Source organism: Canis aureus, chromosome 35, assembly GCF_053574225.1.
Source record: "Canis aureus isolate CA01 chromosome 35, VMU_Caureus_v.1.0, whole genome shotgun sequence".
Lineage (NCBI taxonomy): Eukaryota > Metazoa > Chordata > Mammalia > Carnivora > Canidae > Canis > Canis aureus.
Genome location: NC_135645.1, coordinates 12,710,257 through 12,734,189, shown reverse-complemented (window position 1 = coordinate 12,734,189; position 23,933 = coordinate 12,710,257). Strand labels below are relative to the sequence as shown.

General features: G+C 38.5%; 1 protein-coding gene across 37 annotated transcripts in view; it reads right to left on the bottom strand.

Moving 5' to 3' along the window:
• The window catches only part of ZBTB20 (zinc finger and BTB domain containing 20), a 781,647-nt gene that overhangs the window by 131,377 nt on the left and 626,337 nt on the right, over positions 1 to 23,933 (bottom strand). For 2 of the 37 annotated variants that reach the window (XM_077884705.1, XM_077884710.1), the window contains exon 1: positions 9,548 to 9,978. The exons of the other annotated variants lie outside the window; for them this stretch is intronic. The gene's annotated coding sequence lies outside the window, so the exon portion shown is untranslated. Of the gene's footprint in view, positions 1 to 9,547; positions 9,979 to 23,933 lie in introns of those variants that run through there. 37 annotated transcript variants of the gene reach the window in all.

Below are 23,933 nucleotides of genomic sequence, written 5' to 3'. Positions count from 1 at the left end.
CCTTCCTACCTACTTATAAAGTTGACCGACTCATTTCTTCGATATGTTAATTTTCCAGCCAGCCACCGGCTTTAAACATCTCCAATAACTTTAATCACTAGTCCCTACTGTCATAGCTCCTGTGTCTCACCCTCCTAACCTTGCCCACTGAGTTCACTCTTACTGATGTAATCATACATGCTTCTTTGTAGTGACATTCGTCACAGTGCTCATTTAGAATTATCGTCATTCCTACTGCACCCTAGGTCAATGGAATTAAACGTGCTTATGCAAGTTGTTGTCATTTTAATTTTTTCAGCTAGGACTTCTTCATCCAGAAGGACAATTTATTTTATCTGATCAATATATAACCAGTCAGTCAAATGACTCTAGGAAATTGGTAGAAAATCATTCACTGGGGCAAAATCTTACATCTAGGGAGGTTTTTATAAACCTGGACAGTGGCATTTTACTGACCTTGAATCCACAAGTCCAAAATTTATTAGTGTGAACTTAGTCTTTCAGTCTATTAAAGCAATAAGCATAAAATATGCATGATTTGTATTTATGTGTGTGTTGAATTTAATAAACTCGTCGAGAGTCAGGTATTTTAAAAGAAATCTCCAGCCTGTTCCATATTGACTAATCCACCAATTTTCAGATAGAGCTGAAAATATTCTTTCTGTTGTGTCTTAAACTTTTTCTTTTCTTCTTTCTTTCTTTCTTTTCTTTCTTTCTTCTTTCTTTTTTTTTTTTTTTAATAAATAGAGTACATGGACTGTGAAGTAGCAATGTGGTTCACTGTCACATTCTATATGTTCCTCAACTTTGCTCTTTCTATGGTCAGGGGTCAGGGCATGCACAAATAAATAAATCTACAATAGTTTAAATCTAGAAATTTGACTAAACTCTGAAAATATAGCATAATAGACTTGAAAGCTTGGCATCTCATCATTGCTTTATATTATAAGGCTGACAATGCCACCTTATAAAAGATACATTCGTTTATTTTCACATTCGATCAAGAGGGAGAGTTTCAGGAATGGGAATGGATTACAGATCGTTCTGTCCTGGTTATTTTTGGCTTTAAGTATATTGATCATTTTATCATTTTCTTGTTTTAAACTGCTTTAAACACAGCACAAATGTTATTCTCATCATGCCAGAAATGGGTTTGGAATTGATTTTGAGTTTCCATCAATTTTACTCTTTGCTCTCTGTGAGAAGTTTTTCACTTGCTTAAATTCAAAAGGATAGGTTTGTTCAAAAGATGTCAGAGTACAACATTTAGAGATCCTTAGCTGGACAAGAAAGCTCACGTTTTCTACTTTACAAAAGAATAAAAATCGTGAATTTATTACCAGGGACTTTATTGAAATTAGTGAGGAATCATTCATATGAATGCAATTTCAAGGGCTTCCTCCCTCTTTCTCTTCATGTAAGTGTTCGACAAAAGCATGTATCTTCTGAGAAGCCGGCCTGATTGGTCCAGGTTGGCACTGTTTCAGTGTTTGGCCTACGGCGGCTGCTTAGGAATAATTTTGTCTCATCCTCTCTATTTTCCTGGACCGTATCGGACTCAGACACGTGGTATGCAAAGGAAATCCAAGTCCCTTAAAAATGCTATTTCTCTGGGTACTAAAGCCAAGCCGAGTTCTACTTTGGCCAAATGATCTTATCAAGATTTAACAAGAGATATGCAGTAATATCTCCAATCTGTGAGCAGATATTCACTAAGGAAGATAATTTACTACCTACAGAATACATATATTTTCCCTCCCGGAAGCAGAGAGGGACACAATCGAACTTATCCTATTGGTGCTGAGAATAACGACAGCGACACAAATTTTATGGCAATTATTCATTTCAGTTAATTTAGAGAGAAATAAACAAGTAGTTCTTTCCATATTCAAACAGATACTGGAGATCTATTTTCAGTTATTGCTGAAAATATTTTGGCTTCCATAAAGGCACCTTCCTAACACAGCTGCTTTGCCCTCCTCTGCGCTGTCACAATTCAGAATTTGTAACATTTCAGCCAGGTTCTCTAGACTAATTGGATGAAACAATTACCTTTTCAGTCTTAAGATTCCTTTGCAGAATAAAATGAGAGGAGATCTGCCCGGTTCAGATAGCCTGGAAGGTCTGTAATGAACACAGCCCCAAATCCTACAGGTTCCCTACATTTTTCTGCATTTAAAGTAATAATCACTTGTATAGTAAGTGTTAGGATTTAACTTCACACTTAGGGCTATCAACAAACATAGGGAGAAATTTAGATATGTAAACTTCATTTCCCACCCCAGTCTTACTTCTCACCTGCACTATGCTTTGTGTTTCAGAACAAATGCTTCATCTCTTTTGAAAAGTGCCAGGAAACCTCTTCTCCAATTCTCTGGGCCCTTGATTTTACGTGTGTAGTAATGACACACCTTGAAACAGAGAGCCCCACAAACTAGAGTGGGACGTTAATTTAAATACAGACTTAGGGGGAAGAGCTCCATCTACTGCATCAGTTAGATCATGGTTCGCACCCTACAGTTATCCCATTCACTACTTTCCATCTCTTAAAGGCTCTGGAGAGAATGAAAAAGTTACAGCCCCCCCAAACGCTTTTGAGTTTGAGGCCATTCAGAGTATTTCCCAGATACTCTGAGCCCCCTTTCCTTTACCCTTCCTAATCTCCAAAGCTTTCCATATTCCAGTATAAAAGGAAAATGGGATGCTTTGCTATATAAACCATCCTTGGAAAGAGGCAGAAAGCCATTGGTTACAGAAGGAAAAGCCCTAGATAGCTAAGGAAAAGCCCTACATAGCTAAGCTAAAGCTACCGAAAGAAAATCACTCTACCTGGCCGGTGGAGCAGCCCAGGTAAAAAGCAAAGAGAAGTGTATAGCCTACTTACTCCTCCTGCTTTGCATCATTGCTGGGGAAGTCTGCAGCCACCCAGGATCAGTTCTTCTGGGCTCTCCCCAGCTGCACAGTGTTGTTGTGGCATTGGGAATTTGCTGTGGCTTCGTAAGATTATGGGGATATGCTTCAGCAAGCCAAAAGAGTCACAAACAAAATTCAGGAGAGAAAAAAAAAAGTACAAAAACAGCTGATCTTACTGGAGGAGCTCTTGGCATTTGCCTACATATGCCACAATTTTCTTTGGTATTTCCTGGTTCTGTGATCAGAAAAATTATATCATGTTTATTATTGTTGTTTTTTCAGGGTTGCTGGTGGTGAGGGGTGGTACAGTGAGGGCAGATATTGCAGGAGTTTTGGGGAGTAGCAAGGTAAAGATTACTTCTCCCACTTGTTTGAAGGCTTTCCAGGACATCAAAAGGTTGGAAAGTTTCTTCTTCAGAATACTGAAGATATATAGAAATCATATATAGGGGAAAATGGCCATAGTCTTTCTAGATTGGGAAAGTAAAAAACTTCTTAACATAGTAACAGATATGGAACAAAAAGCAAAGCGTATCTGAGAAAACTCAAATGTTAATGTAGCTGCATGAAATTCAAGTGTGAAAGACTTATAAAATACTCTATAAATTAAGATACTTTATTAAACTACAAATAAATATTAATAAGCATATACATATATTAAATAATCAGAGGCAATAGTTAACTGGATTTCTAAATTATAAAAAATAGAATATAATAAATTAATAAAAGTTTGCATTAATACTAATCGTGTTTTATGTAAAAATAAAATTAATATAGATGTAAAGTGGAGTTGCGTCTCTGTGTGTGCATGTGTGTAGATATATGTATGTCTGCACAAAGTATTACTGACTGACATTGAAAGGTGATATGCTGCATAGAAATCAAAACTTTGAATTATTTTAAATTGGGTATTTAAAATATCAGCATTAACCTGGCAGGTTTTTTCTTTTTTTCTTTTTTTTATACATTTAATTTTCAGGTTCTGTTTTAAAGCATGAAAAGAAAAATTAGAAAAACATTGCATATCAACGTTATTTGTAAAACAATCCCTCTGCATTTATTGAAATATTTAGTCCTTAAAAAAAAAAAAAAACCTCAACGGCTAGTTGCATTTTTTTTTTCAAGCCTTTCCAAGACAAGTTCAGTTCTGAGTCAAGAACAACTATGAGAAATTTCACCTCAAAATGAAATTTGTTTGGCGAGTTATAAAGGCCTGAAAAACAAGATTATCTCCATCATAACTATAACAAACAGCTAATGAGTGAATATATTCTGGCAAGAATCGATCAGAACTGCAAAGCCTGGAAGGGTCATCGCAGACTTGAGAAAGGTAACCAAGTGAGGAAACATCAAACGGAATTAATGGAGATAAAGCCCTTCTGAAATATGGAAAGTGTTAACAATCACTGACAGGAAAGAATATACTTCAACAGCAGTGACAACAACAAAACAAAACAAAACAACCCAAAACAACTGGAAACACATAGCTCCAGAAGCAAAATATGACTACTTATTAAGCAAGAGGAGAACCTACTTCTTTGTCATTCCCTTTGGAAGCCTGGCTTTTTTTTTTTTTTTTTTAAAGGCTGCACAAAAGATACATGTGTTCCTTTTCTGGTATTATTACAGGCCCACCTAGATTTAGCTTTCGATTCCAGATGAGATCAGGCATGTTCAGACTAGCACATCTTTGCTCTGTAAGCACAGAGCTGCTATCATTTCACTGGCAAATCCTCGTATCCCCAAATTTATGCACAAGAGATGCCTTTAAAAATCTGCAAATTTTCTAATTCAGTCAAATACCTCATTGAGTTAAATTTTTTGCTAATTTACTTTGCTACTATTAAGCCGAAAAGTTAAGGCAAGCGACTCCTATAAGAAAGGAAAGTTGAACAGTACTTACCCTAAGTATAATGTGCAAGCTTTACTGGGGGAATCTACTTTTGCTCTATGATTTTTAGAAGGGAGTCCAGGTCTAAACTCAGCTCTCGCCCTTTTCCCTTCTGGAAAACTGAGTAGACTCACTGGAGGTAGCTCTGAGAAAGATCATACAAATCAACAGCCTTACCTGTGGCCATTCAGAAGACTGCACTTTGGTGTGTGTTTAAAACTATGAATAAAGTCAGATACAGCGCATGCTCAGCAGGCAATTTAAAAATATTTATAACATTGTTGTTTCAAAAACAAATTTCCTCAAACAAAGCAAAACTCACATTTCTTATCCATGCCAAGTTTAACGTTCTGAGACAAAGCTGTTTTAGAGTTTTCCGCTGGGGGAAAAAAAGGCTTCTAAAATTTTTTGTTGAACGAAAAAATACTTCTCCCTTCCCTTTTGGGTACTCTTAAAGGGGTGGAATAAATTTCCCTCCAAGTTTCAACAGAACTCACCTCTGGCTGAGATAAGCATTAGAAATTTAAGGTCTGTGAAAAATCATCTTAGGGAAAGTAACAAGGAACTAAGAACTATGGATTTAAAGAATGTAATGGTCATCTGAACGTTCAGAGCAGTCTAGCTTGTTACTACTATTTACTATTTAAAAAAAAAAGGATCCTGATACAAACAGGATATGTCATATTATGTATAGATAAGGTATAGCATGTGGAGGATAATGTATAGGCAACCAACCAGTTACACACCCAGAGAAGTTCTGTTTTCTTTTGCTAACTAAAATCTGAACTCTGCAAAACTGAAAAAGAAAGACATCAAAAATTTAGGAGAAACCCTGTAATAATGTCAGTTTAATTCCTCTGTTTTATACAAGAAGCATGGAAGGAAGGCAATCGCATATCAATTGGCTAAACTGCAAGTTACACAAAATAAAAATGTGATTAACTATGATTCTCAAAGTACTCCATGCAGCAGGAATGCCTGTGTTGCCCTCCCTGGAAATGTCTCTCTTTCTCCTCCTTGAGGATCCCCAAGTATTCCATTTCACCATCTATCACCAAGCCCTGCACGGCCCACAGATCTCACAGATCTTATTGAAATCTCCCACTTAATTCTGAAGTCTCTGAATGACTTTCAGCCCCTGCTCTACTTTCCAGGGGTGCTCAGCTGACCTCACAAAAGCTCCACAGACACATCGTTCAGTATCTCTGATGCTTTCAAACTCAGCAGAGGGTGCCAAAAAAAAAAAAAAAAAAAAAAGCCACCGATTAAAAAAAAAAGTTTATTAAAGTGAAACTAGGAGTGCAGATTTGAAGAAGTTGCTTCTACTTTTATTTCCCTCTGAACTCAGCACAGGTGTTTCCTAACTCACACTGCCGTGCATGCTGATGAAGGGAGGGTTAAGTGAAGGTGAGGGAGCGGGCCAGGGGCCGACCAGCAGGCATTTAGGATCTCTAGCCTCCTGTGTTAATGGATGTGTTTAAAAATGGACCCCCCAAAAAGCCTAGAATGAGGTTTCTTTTTGGCAAATGATTAAACCAGTATACTGAAATAATTAAAGCTTTGTCCTTAAATAAAGCATCAGATCAACAGAACAAAAACAAAGATAAAAATTGCACACACATATGCATGCGCGCACACACTCTCTCTCTCACACACAGATACACAAAACTAGCGGGTGAGGGGAGAAGGAAATTAAATAAAAGAAAACAAACAGAGTCCTAACAGGCCATTCTCCGAAAAGGAATCTAAATAAAAAGTCATATGATATCTGATAGTGCAGGACACGTCGCCAAGAACTGGAGCGGATTGCCTACAGGAAGAAAGGGCCAGTGTATTCCAGCTCAAAGAGCTTTTCTTTCCTCCTCCTCTATTTTTTTTTTTTTTCCCTTTTCTCCTCGACTGTGAATGTGTTACTCTCAGGTCAGATCCACGAAGAATCCCAGAATGACAGCTATCACCTTTCACTGTACTCTTGGCGGCACAACTAGCTGATAGGAGCTGCCTGAGTTGGGATCAAGAGAGGCTAGTACAGCTTTCAGTAACAGCCTCTTACCAGACCCCTTCTGCCCCTTCCCTAGACCCCCTTGGTCACATAAAAAAAATAGAGCAGGAGAAAAAAAAAAAAAGAAAAAAAGCAAAAAAAAAAAAAAATAGAAAGAAAGAAAAAGAAAAAAAAAAGAAAGAAAACCCAAAACAAAACAAAAAACAAAAATGTAAGCACAACAGCCCACAGCAACAAAAGAGTTCAGGGGAAAAAAATCAGAAACAAGCCAAAAGGGGGTGGGGTGTGTGGGGGGGAAGCTCTTGCCTTCAATATAAAACTTTTTTAAGATCGAGTTTCTTTTCTCTTATTTTGATGACTTTCTTTTTAAAGATCCTTTTCTCCTGAAGCACTATTAGCAGCATGAAAAATCTTTACAAAAAAAGATAGAAAAGTCTGGAGGCAATACAAGAATTTTCCCGAAGAAAACACACAACTGTAAGAAGGGAGCTACCCTAAAAAATTTTGGATTTGTCAAAAGTTCCCCTAAATCTAATGTCTTTCAGCGAGTTCAAGTGGCCACCTAGCTCTTGTTTTTTCTCTGAGGGTCATTACTGAGGCAACACATACACAGTAAGGTTTCCCGAAAAGACTCCTTGTTATCAAGTTACTTCAAACATAAGGCGCTCACACCTCCCAGCCAGAAGGGTTTACTGACTAGTAGACATCACACTCTGCCCTGATATGTGTTACACTCTTAAGAAGCAGTTACATAAATGCATTCTAAAAATATGGAAAAATGTATATATCTATATTTTCCCTACAGTTTTTCTCCCCAGGGACAGGAATAGATTATATTTTCAGTGAATGGAAAAAAAGAAAAGAAAAGAAAGAAAAGAGTTTCTGAATCTTGAAACAACTGTTGTAGCTCATTTTCACTTAGTAAAATAGTTATCTGTACTTAGGTACTGTACATAATATATATTTAAGCATTTTTCTGGTGCTTTTGCATTTTCCCCCTTATTCAGTTTATGTCTATTATGTACCTTAAAAAGATTTCCAAATGACAATCGAGATACAAATGCATTAGGGGGAGAACTTTCAGCAAGAAAACATTTACTTGAGTTTACAATTCAAGAATATTAGGATAAAGATATAAATCCATTTATAAACGATGGGACTGTTTAGTACATTTTGCACATACAGTTCACATGCTGATTTCTTTTTCCTTTTGTCGGAGCATTAATTTGAAAATGATAAGCATTCTGGAATGTTTGCTACAAACACAAATTCATGGTAAAAATATACAAGCATAGGCAAAAAATCAAGTAGAGAACACAAAGCTACATGGCAATCAGAATCGTTGAAAAATCTCTGTCTAGACTATATTTCGCTTGAACTAGTGTATCACGGATGGGGCAAGTAATCTCTCTGGGGGTTTTTGTCATTTACGTAATTAGATGGAAACAAAAATAAAATACAAGTATCTGCTCCCTTAGTACCTTTTCTTAATAACTGACAAGTGACACAGGCGGTACCTTTTAAACAGATGGATGCAAGAACTTGTGAGGCTGGATGAACTAATGCACCCCATTGGTATTTGGGGAGCCCAAATTCCTTAATTAACTTTTTACCCAAGTGGCAAAAGTAGAAGATGTTCTCGCCACTACATTGATTATTTGGCGTACTCTCATCCTCTCCTCCACAGGATTTTGGGGACCCAGACAGGGTAAAGAGATGGTAAGAGAAGATGCATCCTGAGCAACTTTTATTGTGAGTAGAAAAAAATAGCATAGAGTGAGCATAAGAACAGTTGGATTTAGAAAGATTAAAAGAGGAGAAAAGAGCAACATATCCAACTTCATTAGTCTTTTTCCTTTTTATTTTGTACGTATATATATTGGGGTGATGGGGAGAAAAGATAACTGGATTTCTTTTGAATGTCTTTGTGTCTTTATAGAGTGAATGTTCTGTTCCTGTCTCTTTCTTTTTAGGCGAAAAACTAATAAAAATAGAAAAACATATATCAGACATTAAGCTCACTTCCCCCCCCCCCCCCCTTCCCTTTGTAAAGAACTCTTTGTTCTCTAGTGAAAATGCTGAAAAATCCCCGGGCAGCTACTCCCTGAAACAAGTGCAAAACACTTAGAGGCTTTTGGGCTGGCTGGGAGCCAGGAACCCTCCCGCTGTCTGGTTAGAAGAGGAAAAAAAGAAGAGAGAGGGAGAGGGAGAGAGGGGAAGAGAGATGGGGGGGCAGAGGGAGAGAGAGAGAGAGAGAGAGGGAGAGAGAGAGAGGGAGAGAGGGAGAGAGAGAGAAGGGGAGAGAGAGAGAAGGGAAGAGAGAGAGAGAGAAGGGAAGAGAGAGAGAGAGAGAGAGAAATTGGAGCTTCCTTTAATAGACATAGGAAGCAACGTTTTTTTTTTTTCTTTTTCTTTTTTTTCAAAACTGGCGGTCAAGCGTTAAGTAACTCCCGTCCAAATCCACCTGCTAGAAATGAACTTGGGTAACCCCCCAGGGGTGCACAAAGACAGGGAAGACAGTAACACACTCCATACTCTTTCCCACCCCCCGTTGTACTGCTTCCATTCTCTCTGCTCCCATACACAAATGCCCACAGATCTCACGCCACCCCCCTTACCCCCCAACAACAAACACAGCGAAATACATGCTCCCTCAGTCTCCTGGAAAAAAAAAAAAAAAAAAAAAAGGCTTTTCCATCTCGGTTGCGACACAGTGATAAGGGGTAGCGAACATCTCATACCTGGTGTGAATGCTAATCAGTCAGGAGTTCTCCTTTTCCCAAGACAGGGAACTGTTTCCTTCCAAATTTATTAGAACCTCCTCCACTGCCTCTTTGAAAAACCTTCTTTGTCACCCTCTCCCAAGTCCCGATACTTCTTTAAAAAAAAAATGGCTTCGGAGCTCCTTCTATTCTTGATATTGATTCTCTCTCTCTCCCCCCACCCCTCCTCCTCTCTCCTGTCTGTGTCTCTTCTGAGTGGTCTATTGATAAGTCCCTGGAGGCACTGGGTCAGCCTGCCCGTAGGAAACCAGACACAATGCACAAATCTCCGAGTGCCATTCTGCCATCAGCAAGCAGACCACGTTTAGGAGAGAGAGAGAGGAAAAAAAAAAACAGTAGAGCAAGAGACAGAGAGAGAGAGAGAGAGAGAGAGAGAGACCAACCGAAGGAGGGAGAGAGAGACCGAGAGAGGAAGAGAGAGGGGGGAGAGAGGGAGAGGGAGAGGAGGGAGGGGGGGGAGAGAGAGAGGGGAAGAGAGAGAGAGAGAGAGAGAGACACGGAAGGAGAGAGAGAGAGTGTGAGAAAAAGACTGATTGGAACAGGAGGGAGGGAGAGAGAGAAAGGGAGAGGGAGAGAGAGCGCGAGGGAGAGCGACAGTGCCAGTCAGGTTAATCATCCCTACTTTAATTAGCTGTTCGGCTTAGACATAAAACAATTGAATTTGAATGATCTGTCAGCAGGCTCGGCTGAACCAAAGGGGAAAAGCGAATATTACAAAAAGACTGTTGGTGTGTTCTGATAAGCAATACTGCTCGTACTGACAAATCCTCAAAGGGGGAACTATTAAAACTTACAACTAAACAAAAAGTGCAAATACAAATGGCACTAGATAGAGGTCTTTAAAAAAATGGGAGTTTTCTCCCCCAGTCCTGGGAACGGTAGATATTTATGTGCAGGTGCCAGCATCTTAGGGTCTGCGTGTAATGTGTGAAAGTTTATTAACGATGGTCTAGGAGTGTAGCAGACAGATGCTGCAGAGAACAAGACAGGTACAGTCAGATGCCGAGTCTAGATCTTGGAGGGAGATGGATGCTGGAAGAAGAGGCACCGTGGCAAGAGATCAGCACAGACAAAGTCAGTGGGCAGACAGGCAGACGGATTTTAGGCACGGCACGATCTCGTCTAAAAAGGCAAAAGTTCTGATGCAATAATAGGTGCAAAACAATCCATCCATCCTCTCTCCCGGGAGCACTCTAAGGTACAGTTAAAATGGATTAATCTTTGTGACAAACAGAGCTGGCAAGGCACACTATGGCAGACACTGAAGGCGACTCGCAGACCCAGAGAATACTAGAGCCGGAGAAAGCCACGGAGATCAATCTCCCCAACGCCCTCATTTAGCAGACGAGGAAACTGAGGCCCAGAGACTCAGGCTAATAAATCACAAAGGCAGTAGCAAGGTCGACACTGGAACCCAGGGCCCCGGCGGCTCACCAGGCTGGTGCTCTGGCCATCATACCAGCTAACCTCCTGCTTTCTGCACAGACCCTGGCCCAACAGGTATGGTGATCGCCCTTGTCTCCAGAATAACAAGATTTCTCCACCTCTACAGTTAGTGCACAGAGCTCCAGTTTTTAAAATGTCTAAATAGCTAAGTGGAAATATTTTCTTGTCCGTTTTGAATTCTAGGGACAGGGATTTAAGTCTTAATTCGGTCTCAGAGAAAAGCAGAAAAATATGGCTTTGTGGAGGCCTGGTCTCAGCCAGGGATAGCTGGGGTCGCCACATTCCAAGCTAAGGAAGGCCCGTGGATCCATCTACAAAGACCCCTCCCAGAGTTTGCAGTTCTCTCTGTGTGTATCATCTGCTGTATATCACATGAAGGAAGATGTCGTTCTTTCCTACAACTCATTTTTAAAATATAGGCACACTATGGGTGAAAGAGATTGAGGCTTTCAGCCCACAACGTCCTTCTAAATCACTGATGGGATTTGCTACCTGGAAGATTAGCTGTGGGCAACTTTTCCTGTATATTTCGATTGAGTTGAGCTTCTAAAATAGAAAGGGGAAAGGGTATTATCTGCCCACATATTTGATGCTATCTTTTTTTTTTTTGGACACGTATGATCGTATTCATTATGGATCTCCCTCTTGACAACAGATAATTGAAGATACTTTTTTTTTTTTAAATTTAAATAAAGGAGGAAGAGGTGCTTATGAAGAGAACAGTGCCATCAGATGCTACTGGAGAGATTAAGTCTCTGGTCCTAAAACATGCTGTATATAAAAGCGAAAACTCCCTCTGGGTCACACTTGGGTGACGATGTTGCTACTTAGGGTGGAAGGAGAAAACTGAAAGAAATGTCAGGCACCTGGGAGCCCACTGGACGGCAAGTGAGCTGAGAGAAGCCATAGTCAGTCATTTAGTTTATTGGCACATCAACCTTTAACAATGGCTACTGTGACTTCTCTAAAACACAAGGTCCACAGTCAGTCAATTTAGGGGGAGGAGGGACCACCGCTTTTGACCTTGGTGGGTCCTCCTGTAGGTCTCAAAGCACCTGAACGGCAAGAGCCCAGGGCAGAGCAGTGAGGTGCTTAGTAAATGCGTGCTGGGTGAACTGGGTGAAAAAGGAATGTGTTTTAGAGTGAGACAGACCTGTAGAACACTGCAGACGTCATGGCCACTCTCAGAGCCTCAGTTTCCCTATCTGTAAAAGGCGATTATGTTCATCCCATAAGGTTGTTTTGAGCGTGACATGAGCTCACATATATAAAGTCCATGGATGGTATTACATGGCAGTTATTATTGACGTAGGCATAAAATGAGGGTGTAGATAAATAAAACTGCGTACTCTAGATGAGCTGAGCGTATTATATTCAAAGCATGTAGGTTCAGGACAGGAATACTCCCAGCAAAGCAAGGATCTAATATACAGATTTCTATTAGAAAGGGTTGGCAGTAGAGACTATAAAGTTTAGAACTCCAAAGTTCTAGAATTTAAACTTCAAAGATCACCAGAGGACTATTTGATCTCTTTCTACACAGACTTTGGTATATTTCTCAGCTCATAATAATAACCAACATATTACCGAGTACTTGATTTGTGCCAAGCACTCTGCTAAGTACTTTACATTTGTGTCATCCTTTAGTGTCACAGCAACCCTAAGAACTAGGCACTCTGAAGCTTCTTTTCATAGAAAAGGAAACTGAGGAATAGAAGGGTTAGGTCACATGCTCAAGAGCACACAGCTAGTGAGTGTGGAACTGGGGAGGAAAATCCAGGCAATCCGACTCTGAAGCCTGTTTCCTAGCCATGATGCCGGGCTGGCACACCTACCGTATTATTCAGTAAATATGTGTTGAATAAATGAGCAAATTGCATAAAACACCAGTGTTTTGATTTCATTAAAAAAATAAGTGGAAATCTGTGCACGATCACTTGAGAGAATCTTGTGCTCGAATGATACACTCTGTACCTGTGTCTCTTCAGCAGCTCACTTCAGGTGGCCCTTCCTCAGAAGCCAGGGTGAGCCATGTCCCCGTGTGGTGTTGAAAATGGATGAGGTGAAGATTGCTAGCTATGACCACCCAGGGCATTTAAATATCTGACGGCATTTTCAGCACTTTGAGGGTAGTGTTAGCACACGGGTTATTAATTGGCTTAATTCCAGTTCGGATAATTACATCGTGTCTCTTTAATTTTTCCCCGACTATGCCATTCTTCATTTCCTGTCACAAATGTGCTCTTTAAAAAAGCATGTGAACACACAAAAACATATAGTTATATTTAAGGTTTGCATAATAATATAGGGTGTTCTTTTTTTCTAAATGATTACTGTATAGTGGCCATGTAATAAATGAATGAGTGGGCAAAAGAATTAAAGCCATTGCAAAATAAAGATAACTAGTTGAAGCTAATATTTGAAATAAACAGATTTTTAAACCATATCCTTGGTGACAGGATCCCAATCATATATATATTTTTTTCTCACGGGCAGATATATCAAGAGCTGATGACCTGCTCATGATAAGCTGATTTCCATATATATATATATATATATATATATATATATATATATATATATATATATATAGTTTCTAGCATAAAAAAATAGCAATGAAAACTGATTTTTTAAAGTGGAAAGTAACACCAGGTTCTGAATGGTATAGTATACTGAACTCATGGTTTTAGAATAGTCATTAAAGAGTTATTAGACCCCGACTTATCTGGCAGGTTTTTTTCTCTGCCAAACATATTACTAGAATAATCTTCAAATTGTAGAAGGAAAGGACAAAGGATCCCAACTTAATATGCTTAGGAAAGTTTGACAGTCATAAACACACATAACCCTTCTTCTTTTCCCAAAGAATTCTTGGCCTTTGAAATACTGACTGTGTCTACATGATACCAAAGAAAATCTCCTGGAGGCATGTATTTGAGTCATGTGCACAAATAGTTGAATGTACCAAAGGTGGAGCATGGTTTATCAGTCCTTTTCAGCGTATATTTGTATGAACGAGTCACCAAATATAGGGAATGTAGAAAGTTAAGAGAATAAAGGGTTAATTTATTTACTATGCATGAGAGTTTCTAGACCTTTGCTTCTTCGGCTTTTAGTTCAAAATTCCATGCATACTCTGCACATAATAATAAATGCCATAATTCAATGTATGCCATAATTTGATTTACTTTCAAGCACCTTTTCTGGTTCAGCTCTCAAAGCTTTCCTTCCTATAAACTTCCTCCAAATTATTCTACGTGGCCCTCTGTAAATCATCATTTAAAATAGGTGTTTGTGGGATGACTCTAACACGGTAGAGAGATTTGTATCGAACTAGCCCTATTTCCTTTTGAGAATCAGTGGTCAAGTTCCATGCCCTTATCTGAGAAGACGAAAATTAACAACAACAACAACAAAAAGAACAACAATGAATAAGACCCCAGCCCTTTCCCACTTCTTTGTCCCCTTGTAGAAATAACAATAGCCCCTCAGTGACTGTCCTCTAGTGTGTCACTCCCACCTTGACACTAAGATCTCTGGGACAATGTCTTTATACTCTGCTTGGCATTTTTAACATATTGTCCAGTATCACACCTGCCCATGGTGGTAAATGGTATCTCAGGAAAGCTGGCAGCCACGACTGTTCTCTCTTAGTTCTTCATATGCAATTACAATTTATTCTTTCTGTGTTTCAAGAGTCCAATAAGTACAAGACTAGTGATTTGATGCTTAGACTGAAGTTGTACTACTGGATAGGATGTTTAAGAATTAACTAGCAAAAAGCACTTGTATTGGTGATTTTCCTAGCCTCACTGTGACTTTTACAGCAGGAAGTCCTCGGTAGCACATTCTAAATTCAAAATTTAAGTGAATTCAAAAGAAAAGTGAACAAGATTTATTCTGAATATTAGAAATGGTAAGCAAGCTCTTGCTTTTAAATTTAAATATCATCTAGAAACAGGCAAATAGATTTAAGGCAGCATAGAATCTCAGATGTAGGAAGTATTTAGGAGACTCTCTGGTTCTGTCAGTTTAGAGAAGAGTTGAAAGATTCTTCAGACATTTTGTCAGACGAGCTTAAGGTTACACAACTTGGTAGAAGCGAAACTAGTACTGGAACACAGTTCTTCTGTTTCCTGGTCCCATGCCCTCTTCTTTATTAAAAAACCTCTCAAATACTCGTGCCAAGAAAAAAGTACCATATTCTTCATGTAGTTCAAGAAACATATCACAAAGGGGCTGAATAATGACCCCACACAAAATATCCTTGTTCTAACCCCAAGAAACTATGGATGTTACCTTATATGGCAGTGGGCTCTTGCAGATGTGGTTAAATTAAGGATACTTAGATGAGAAGATTAACCTATATTATCTAGGTAGGCTCTAGATGTAATCACAGGGGTTCATATAAGAGAGGGCCAGGAGGAGAGCTAGTTGTAGGAGATATGATGACGATAAGAAGTTGGAGTCACTTGTGGAAGGGGTCAGAAGCCAAGGAGTTCAGATGGCCTCCAGAAGCGAGAAAAGGCAAGCTTCTTTTTATTATATATATAATAAAAATATATATTTGTATATTTACATATATATTTATATGTAAATATATTTATATTTTACATATATATATATATATATTTAGCAGATGTATTACCTTGTTGACTCAAACCGAGCCTATGATATAAGGACTTCTCACCAGTCTTCAGAAAAATATTGACTAGGATAGGTCAAGAATGGGTCTCTCTCTCTTGCTATTAAGAACATCCTTCTAGGTTGACATGGAGAAATTGATCTAAAGATTATTGATTAATGGATCAGTTGTCTACAGATTTATCTAAATACATTTGCCCATGTCCAGTCTTAGAGCAGCTCTTCATTGCTAGGTTGACAATCATACCTCCAAGTTAATCTACAACAGCAGGTTCTAGTTAGAAGCAAACTGAACGGATTTGCTGTCCAATTCTTAAGTGCCAGAAGATTTAAACTATTCTAAACAGTGAGGTGCCTTCTTATCAGCTTCTCTCCCCCAATTTTTTCTGTTCTTCCCCAGTAGAAGTCAGAAATAGAGAAAAGAATGAGACATGAGGCAGCGTCATGCAAATAGACTTCCTTCTTATAAGACTATCTTGTCTTAATGTATCATTGCCATTCAGTTACTGCATACAATCTATAGAACAGCGCTCCTAAAACAGTGCTCCTTGGCAACATCAGCATTGCCCAGAAAATTGTTGGAAAATTCTTGGGCTCTACTCCAGACCTAGTGAATCAGACACACAGAAGTGGGTATGTCAGTGCCTATGTTTTAAAGATCCCCTCAGGTAATTTTGAAACCTGGCTGAGAACCATTGTCATAGGATGAATCTATGAGCCTTGGCAAGCCTAGTGAAAAATACGCACTATGAATGAGGTCACCTGCTCATCTGGACCTAACTGTGGCTCTGTCACCAGTGATGTGACCACAGATCATGTTCTTAGTCTGTTTATCTCATCTACAAAATGGAAATGATGGTGTTGATGACAATAATAATAATAATAATAATAATGGGCCTCCTGTCTATGTATAAGGCTAATGTAAGACTTAATAAGATCATGAATATGAAAATATGTTATAACTGCAGGACTATCATTATCGAAGAACCATTAATTTGGATTGCGAATGTCCTGAGACCAAGGTGTTGGGGATATTGCCTTGCTTTTTTGCATTAGCTGGGGCTCCGAAGTAATAATAGTAAAAATTCGACAAACTCAAGATGCCAGGTCTAATTCTGCAAGCTAAAATGAAGGCTGGAAGTCTGAAGACTTGTAAAGGATGCGATATTGAGCAGAGGAGCCACTGACGTTATTACTTTCTGGAACTAAGTGCTGAATTTCTTGATTTGAAACTCTACCTTTCTATTCATCAGGTAGCAAAATTTAGTGACAGCTCTGAATTCTATATTGCCAATGAAGGCTCGCAGCTTCTAGGATTCAGAACCACACTTCCTTATCAATTCCCAGGGACATTCAGTTTTAGTAGAGTGGCCCATGATCTCCATCATTTCCATACCATATTTTTAAATAAGTAAGACGGTCCAGGAAGCCAGCCTAAAGACAACTGATTTTATTCACAAGATTTTCAACAGAAAAGCCATAAATCTTGACAGGTGGGAAGGACTATTTAGATCAGAATTGCAACTTTTTTTTTTTTTTTAAGAATTGCAACTTTTTAAAAATATCAAATCCCAAGTTTTTAAAAATTTTTTTAAAAATTTATTTATGATAGTCACACAGAGAGAAAGAGAGAGGCAGAGACACAGGCAGAGGGAGAAGCAGGCTCCATGCACCGGGAGCCCGACGTGGGATTCGATCCCGGGTCTCCAGGATTGTGCCCTGGGCCAAAGGCAGGCGCCAAACCGCTGCGCCACCCAGGGATCCCTCAAATCCCAATTTTTAGGGGGCTGGGAAAAACTCCGACACAACCAGATCAGATATAACTATGATTTTGTGGCAAATCATCAGGATTTTATCCAATCAGTAAGTATGAAAACTTTCAGAATTTACCCAGGACTCTGTATCAGTGGGGGGAGAAAACACTATAAAAGGCAGCTAACCATCCCTTTTCCTTCTCGCATGAAATCATAGCAGGTATGCCTTTTGGCCTGAGGGCTCTTCCATCCTCTGAAGATTTAAGTCTACAGGTTGCACTTTGGCAACTCCTGTGTACCTTGCAGGACAGTTGCGGGGAGGCAAAGACTCTGTCGGGGTTGCTTTCTCCTCTGAGCCAGTCACAATGTGAGCATCAGAAGGAGCTTTTAAGAGCTCTATGTCTTTAAGGAAGTCATCTGTCCTTTTAAACTTTTAAACTTCATGGATTTTCCGTTTGTACAATGTGGATAGTATGTGCCCTGCCAATCTCACAGGTTGTTGAGATCACACACTGAGGATCAAAAGGCATGATGTATCTAGAATGCTTTGTAAGCTAAGAAACCCGTTTGCTTCGCATTATTGATGTTATTATTATTTACACTTCAGCAGAAGAGTAAAGGTAGATACAGAATTGTTGGGCATGGTAGTTTGCATACTTTTAGACACTTACATTGTGCCTACCTCCATGGTTTTCCCCTGAACTTGCATGAATCTCTTTGTCAGATTATGACTAAAGTGGTAACTAAAGAAGTTACTTCCTTTAAGTCCCTATATGATCTCTGGGTTGATTATGATCACTTATACATTAAATAGACGCTGCTGCAGAATTTATTATGGCTGTGTTCTGGCCAACTCTACTTTGAACGTATTCCCTGAGTAAGAACAAATTCACTATTATAAAATTGAAGAAAGCGTGGCATCCAAAGCTGGTATGGAGTAGTGAAAATATCTTCAAAGGCCATTCCTTGGTTGCTTTTCCATCAAATATCTACTTAGAAATATCTCTTGGTTCAACGAGCATTCCTGAAGGAAAATTTGTGGTAAAGCTACCAGGCGCTCAACATTTAAAAGGACAGGAGCATGTATTCTGCTACAACGCAAATTTGAATTTCTGAATTGTCCAAACATTGTTTAAACAAATCTGTGACTCAAGTTTAGATGAAGATCTCATGGACTGTTGCTATTTTCATGCCTATACAGATAGACGCTACCCAATCAGCGAGTCTTTCCAACAGAAATGAACAGAAATGAACTCTGTGGTATATTTGAACATAAATTATTAATATAATTGTGCAAAAAACATATCTGAATACCCTGAACTGTTATTTAAGTCTTTAGCTGTTGTGTGCAATTCCACTTTTTCTGTCATGTATCCTTAACTAGACTGTAGGCTGCCTGAGGATAAACGCTGGCCTCTACTTCTCTGAATTTCCCATTGCCTCCAGTACAGTGGTTTATCCATAGCATTTGCTTCCAACATATCTGCTGTTTAATTGGGTTAACTTCTTATCGGCTTTTCTTGGGGGCAATTAAGACACATAAAATGCCCATAGATAAACGCATCATTATTACTGAGATAGAAGTTGTGATTCTTATATATTTTTTAAATTATGCATGGGGCCACTTATTTTTCCCATGTGACACTTGACCTGACTAATTATAAAAACGAATAGAAAAACATGATTCTCTTTTAAAGAGCTCACTTTTCATGCAATGGTTTAGGAATTCAGCTAATATGTCAAGGAGAGTCGTTCGGTACAATGATGGTGATGGTGAAGCTTTGAGTACTACAGCTTTGATGGAAAATATTTTAAATTAAAGCAAGCTACCCATAAACTTACACAAACATAAATATGCACTCTCCCACAAACACACATTTGCACATCCTTAAACTTAAATTAATGCAAAGAAAAGATATATTCTTTTGTTCCAGTGGAATACAAATGATGAAGGCTAATAAAGGAATAAATAAAGCACCGGGTAACCAAATCAATGTCTGCTCAATTCTGGTCAAGGAGGTGAAGTGAGGTTTCCCTTTGAGTCAGAGAATGTAGTGGATAAAAAGGACGTGAATAGCTGGGGGGATTTCCTGAGGCCATTGCAGACCAGCTCACACACTGTTAAGAGGCTCATTTTCATGAGACTTTTGGTTGCATTTGTAACACTTGCTCTAGGTCCCCTAGAGCATTAAATGCCACATCACAGCACTACAAGAACAGGACTAAATGTGAGAAGGTTCTTTTGCTTTCAGATCCAAATATCCAGGAGTTTGTAGATATTTTCATGACTGCTTTTTTCTCCTTTGTTTTTCCCTCTCCCCACCTCCCCCAACGCTCACACACTCCTTTCAAGCAGGACTGTGTGGAAAGGACTTTTTGTTTTTCAGTGAAAATCTAAATTCTTGTACTTTTAAAAAATGACCAACTGTAAAACCTGTGGATTAGTACAGCTAATTATTTCCATAGGTAGAACATATTTCATTAAAAAAAAAAAAAAAAACAAAAAACCCGGTCAGGCTGCTAAATTTGTTCTAGATTAAGGATTTAGCCACAGTTTGGTAAGTATTTGTTCTCTATTAGGCTTGGTGCATATTAATTGGTACATATTTTAACATTTCACTACTGCATTAAATTATTAATAATTTCAAATTATTAGCTGGTACTGCCACCGTTTTCCCGAAGCAATGCTACCTCTTTCTTCTATGCTTGGTCCAAAATGCAAAGTCTGGAATCTGATTTGTCAAGAAAACAAATGTGAAGTTCAGCAAAAGGAGAGGAATCACCAAAAGAATGAGACTGAATCTCAAAATGATTAGGAGAACAAAAGTTCGCTTAATCCTCAAAGTAAATGTAAAAGATAGGCGGTCAGATTTTATAGATGAAAAATCCGAGGCTCAGAGAGGTTAAGTAACTTCCTCAATGTGCACAGTTCAGAGGTGGCTGACTTGTGTATCAAATCCTCATCTGTCTGACCAAGCTTGTTCTCTTTTCTTTTAAATGTTCCATCCCCAGACACTCAAGGTCTCTGGCTATCCAGGAGTTTCTTTGCAATCTGCCATTGGGTACACGGGGTGAAATAAAATTAAATAATGATGATAGTTGTTAAATATATATATTATATGTAATACACATATATATTATACATATGTATTATCCGTTAAGTATATATACTTACTATACATATGATCGTATATGCTATGTATATACCACATATATGAATACTTAACAGCCAGCACTTGTCAGCACTTACAGTGTGCCAGATATTATTCTAAGTATTTTGTTATTTAGTATTTAGTAATATTAGTTCTTGTAACATCTCTATAAGGTAGAAATTACTATTATCATCCAGTTTTATAGATGAGAAAACTAAGGCATACAACTAGTAAGTGGCACCCAGGGCACTTTCCATGACCCTACCTCTCTCACAGACCTCTACTTATTTGTTATCTCCTTGCGAATATACCTCACGTCTGGTCTATTCTTTTAAGACTTTGTTTCCTCTTAGGTGATAATGAGTTAGTTTTGGAAAGTGGGGGAACTCAAGTAGTAACTAGTCAATAGTTTATTGCTAGGGAACAAAAAGACACAAACTGGGTGGAAAAATCCCCATTTGTAGAAGAGAAAGTCCCAAAAGCAACATATTATGGCTCGGAAAGTAGGGGAGACACTGGGTGGGTAGACTTTCTGGGTCTTTCAAATTGTAACACACGTATAGTCATTAATACATAAACCTAATTTAATTTATTGCATAAAACCAATTTAATATTTAATGAGGGCCTGCTATGAGCAAAAGACTCTGCTAGGAGCTAAACTCTAGAAAACAGCTACAAAGATAAATAAGAAGCCATAAACCTAATATTTAGAATCTGGAAGAAAATAAACACCACATAACTAAAATACAACACAAAAGAAGGCAAATACCATAAAAGGTTGCCAACAGAAGTCTGTAGGTTTAGTGGCTTGAGGAATATCATTTGATGATGGACACTGAAGAAAGTTATTGAAGAAAGCAGGGTTTGAGGTGGACCTTGGACTATGGGGGAAAGTTCCAACAGTTTGAATTTGGAAAGAGAGGTTTTAGGCAAGGGGCACAGAATAAAAGCATGGGGACAGGAAAGCATAGGGGGTATTTGGGGTTGATTTCATTACTTCTAGAATACTTAAAGATAGCAGCAGGAGTTTGAAATGTTGTGGGTGGCACATCCAGTGGAAGTGTCTAGTGGCAGCTGGAAACCCATCTTCATAGTACTAGAACTGACACATTAGAACTAGATACTCAAATCTTCAGGGAGGTGATATGAATGTTGGGTTCCAGCTGTATGGGGTCCATGAAACTGCCCACAGACTTCAGGAAACATTGAGGGAAGAAAGGAGGGCTAACTTACATCTTGTGGGCACATGAAGGGGACAATGGATGAAGGAGCAATAAGGATCATTCATGGGAACAGAAGAATTATGAAAACAACATGCAGTGGAGCCTAAGGGTAAAGAATGCTCTAGAGAAGTGAAGATAGATGGACGGAACAGCCGATCAGAAACAATAAAGCTAGCACTGCCAGGAGGAAGAGAGACATTTACGAGCTGGAGTCTTCACCACTGTACCCTTCCTTGAAAGAACCACCTCTTATTCCTTTATATTTTTTTTCTCCAAACTCATACATGTACTCAGCCACACATATAAACAAACATTTTCCTTTTCTGGGAAAAAAAAAAAAAAGCTATGGCATTACTAATTCAAACTATATCTGGAAGTTTTATGAGTAAAGTCTGAATATTTTTTGCTCAAGTTGTATTTAAAAGATGACTTAGTTTTTGACATGTGGGTCAATTGTTCCTTGGTGGGAGTACAAATTTATTCATATTTTATTCAACAAATACTTTTAGGGACTTTCTTATTTGCCAAGTATTGTGCTAAGTGCTGGCATCAGAAGAACTTCCATAAATGCATAGATGACTTTTACCTGTGAGCTTTGCTTCCTATGGGTGGCTAACTGGGACACAACTGATGCCTTTGTGATTATGAGTTTCAGTTCTGGCGCCCTAAGAGTTTTTATGCTCATTTTTTTAAAGTGCATATTTCTGTGTAATTTTTCTGTTCTGCGATGTTTTTAAAATTTTTTTGAATAATTTTTGGTATTGGCATAAGGTGCTATAGAAGAACAAACCCACTCCAGGCCAACACAGGAACTGATGCTCTTGCTTTGCCATGATGATAGTCTAGTATATGGCCAAGCAGGAATATTCTTCAAGTATTTAAAACAACTATGGAAATCTTATTCTTGATTGTATTCTCTAAGGTATAAAAGCAAAAAAAAAAAAAAATCAGTTTTAAAAGAAAATTGAAAAATAGCTCAGTATATGTTTGTGCCAACTCTTGGGTTAAAATGGAATATAGGGGAAAAAAAAAGGAATATAGGGGCAGCCCGGGTGGCTCAGGGGTTTAGCGCCACCTTCAGCCCAGGGTGTGAGCCTGGAGACCCGGGATCGAGTCCTATATTAGGCTACTTGAATGGAGCCTGCTTCTCTCTCTGCCTGTGTGTCTCTGCTTCTCTCTCTCTCTGTGTCTCTCATGAATAAATAAATAAAAATCTTTAAAAAAATGGAATATAAAAGCTTTGGGGAAGGGAATTGATAAAAGCTACTGTTGGGGCTTATTTATTAGCTTATTTGCTTATATTTTTGCATATGTATATATTTTTCTAATACCACTCTGAGATAGCACTGTAACCCTTTTCTTGTAAGCAAAATTTTTTTCCTATAAAATAGGAATCTTGCTGTATACATTGTTTTGTAACCTGCATTCTTTTAAGACATATATTTTTAAATCCAGCATAATATTCCATTCTATAGGTATATCAACATATATTTAAGCAATTCCCTAATTTTGGACAGGTTGGTTACATTCCAATTTTTATCATTTTCAATAATGCTTTGTTGAGTACCATTGTGCATAGCCTTTGCAATGCTATTATTTACTGGAAAGAAATTTTTGAAGGTTTAAATCTTCATACTACAAGCAAAGAAAGGGAAGAACTTGCTTAATACATCTTCCATAAGCAAAGAAAGAAAAGTCAGATGCTTCTAGGAGCCAGGATGATAAAGTAAATGAATGAAGTGTGTATGGCATAAAATATGGGGTGAGAGGGACTCTGTCAAAGTGAAAAGGACATGACTTATCTGCAGGGAGCAGCCTGGATATTGGTGCCATGTAAGAATGCAGATCTAATAGTGCCAGATCTCCAAATTATCAGCAGAAGTTGAAAAAAGCTAGATTTTTTTTTGGGGGGGGGGAAGATTTATTGATCTTTAAAAGGTTGGCTCAAAGTCCCAAATTATTTTAAAATATTCAATGGATCCCTCATCCCCAAATCTATGGGCTAGCCAAGCACAGCACACAGGCCACTAGTTTCTAACCCTCAAATTAAAGAAAGGGAAACATGTTTGGAAAACATTTTTATATAGGGAGTATATAGGGAGTTAAGCAAATAAAGTTTCACTTC